We start from the raw sequence: 3,039 nt of genomic DNA, 5'->3' as shown, positions 1-3,039 counted from the left end.
AGGACAGTTCAGCTGAGAAGGGAAAGCAGGAAGATTATGTAGACTCAGCCTGTTGATTTACTCGGCATAGAATGGTTCTTATTTCAAAAAGAACTAGATTAGAAATCCTCTTGTTATACATAGTTTTATATAAAAGAGGGTTGACAAATCGTACTCACAATGAAAATGACTGTACCTAATCACATCGAAATATCTAGAGAAGTCTCGTATTCAATCATTCAGATTCATAATATCAAATATCTTGATCCATCCAACATGCAGATGTTTGACAAAATATCTAAATGGCCATCTATTTTTTTTAAAACTTCTATTTGGATATTTTAATATTGGCGAAGAGCTCAAAAGGATGAAAATGGCGGAATATATGCATCTTTAAAATAAATTTTTCTTTCATTCATTCATTCATTCAGCAAATACATATCTGAGGTTTTGCTATGTGCTAGATCTGAACTACCTGTTGAAGTTACGGCAGTGAGCAAGGCACATGGGGTCTCTGTCTTCATGAATCATGAACGTTTCTACTCTGCTTCTTTGTATTGTGCGGGCCACTAGGGTCAGAGAAATGTAAGAAAAGTTTCCTATTTCCAGGCTCTTGGTTTCATGGTGGAGATGGATACATCCAAAACAGGCCAAATATCCTACCACTGAGGCAAGTATAGGAAGCTCTGGGGATGCCTTAGGAAATACATCTGTAACAACTTTTTATCTTTTATTTTATTTATTTATTTGACAGAGAGAGAGATCACAAGTAGGCAGAGAGGCAGGCAGAGAGAGGGGGAAGCAGGCTCTCTGCTGAGCAGAGAGCCCAATGTGGGCCTCGATCCCAGGACCCTGAGCCGAAGACAGAGGCTTAACCCACTGAGCCACCCGGGTGCCCCACAATATTTTATCTGAATAAGCAGCTGAAACAGTGTTTAATCCAATCAGAAAGAAGCACTTTACAGCATGAAGCTGAGTATGTTTTATTCATCTGTTGGTTTACAGCACACATCAACCATTTGTCTTAGAGATGAGAGTGTATCACTGAGATCCTATAAGGCCTCTTATTAATGAAACAGTTAAAGAAAGTGAAGAAAGAAGATACAAAAGGAAATGATTAGACACCACGACATTTGGATGCAGCTTATAAACAAGAGTTTGAGGTAAAACAAACAAACAAAACCAGGTTCCCAGCATTTTTAAAGTTTATTTATTTATTTATTTATTTGTGAGTGAGAAAGAGTTTGTGAGCACATGAGGTGGCAGGCAGATGGAGAAGCAGACTCCCCGCTGAACAGAGAGTCTGACATGGGACTTGATCCCAAACCCTGAAATCATAACCTGAGTAAACCACCCAGGTGCCGCAGGTTCCCTGCATTTGAACCATTCACTTCCCTGGACTACATGTGGCTGGAAAGGGTCTCATTTTGGTGCACTGGCTAGCTGCCTCTGGGGCCTTGTCTTTACATTCCTTTCCTCTTCCTCTCCTCAACAGCAGCCTTGGTCAATTTGAGGTCAAAAACATGCATCATTTTGGACATAAACTGCACAACTGTAGGACAGACAATTATATAAACCCGGTAAAACCCAACAGGTCGAGAGCCCTCTCATGACTGAATATCCAGAACTCTGCTTTCACCTTTAGTTTTTCTTAAAGTCGAACTCTAAGATTGCCTGAGTCTTAAGAAAACGAGATCTTACAGTTGGATGTTGAAGGGGCAGACCCCATGTTCAAATCTCATGTAGGGCCGTGAATCACCTGCATTACAGGTTGAGCCATGGGGTCCTCCCACTCATTCTTTATGTCTCCCCTCTTTTTTCTCACACTTCTCTGTGGACTGATTTGACTGAGTCTTACAGTTTACAATAATTGTATATATTTCTCCATGCTCACACACCCCAAACTGGCATTTTCAAAACCCCATTATTATCCCAGGTGCCCATAAACTGATTCTTGTTTGAAGTCTGAAAGAGCCTGTGTGGTTACACAGAATGGAATACAGAACTAGCCTCCATATGCATCTAATTTCATAAATGAGAGAGGACTGTGGAAAATAAAAAACAAAAACAAAAACACAGTCTTGACAATTGGAAAGCTTTATTTAAACAAAACAGCAAATTGATAGAATGTTCTACTTATAATTGGCTGCTTTGTTTTGTTTTGCTTTGCTTTAAGATTTATATATTTATTTTTAAAAAAGAGAGCAAGAGGGGCAGGAGGAGATGGAGAGTCTCTTCAGCCAACTCCAAGCTCAGCATGGAGCCAGCTGCAGGGCTTGATCTCAAAACTCTGAGATCATGACCTGAGCTGAAAACCAAGAGTAGGGTGTTGAACTGATTTAAGGTGCTCCTGGCTGTTTTGGTCTTGATAAATAGTACAGACATAAGGAAATTAATAATCCTAAAATGTTAGGTTAATTTAAAAATACTTTAAAAAATATTCTTTATTAATAACAGGATAAAGTCTAGAACATTTTTTTCTTGGAGGTTTTTTTTTCCCCTTATTTAATTTAGTTAGCCAATGTTTTAGTACAGCATTAGTTTCTGATGTGGTGTTCAGTAGTTTCAGTTGCATATAACACCCAGTTCTCATCACATCACATGCCCTACTCTCTAGAACTTTTATCTTGTCATTTGAAGTTCACCATAATTTGACTGGTTAAATTTTTAATTATTTCTTTTATCTGAGGTGAAATTTTTATAACATAAATTTAACAACATGAACTATTCAGTGTCATTTAGTATGTCTTCTGTCTACCTCCAAATACTCATCACCTCAAAATAAACTTTGTATCCATTAAGCAGTCACCCTGTATCTCCTCTTCTCCCAGTCCCTGGCAACCACCCATCTGCTTTCTGTCTCTAAGTACTTAGCTATTCTGCATACTTCATAGAAACGAAATCATACAATATGTGTCCTTAGGGATCTGGCTTCTTTCACGTAGCATAATGGTTTGGGGATCTATCCACATTATGACATGTTTCCGTGCTTCATTCCTTTCCATGGCTGAAAAGTATTCCATTATGCCATATTTACCCATTCATTGGTTGATGGATATT

Source organism: Lutra lutra, chromosome 4 (genome assembly GCF_902655055.1).
Source record: "Lutra lutra chromosome 4, mLutLut1.2, whole genome shotgun sequence".
NCBI classification, from domain to species: domain Eukaryota; kingdom Metazoa; phylum Chordata; class Mammalia; order Carnivora; family Mustelidae; genus Lutra; species Lutra lutra.
This window is presented reverse-complemented; position numbering follows the sequence as displayed.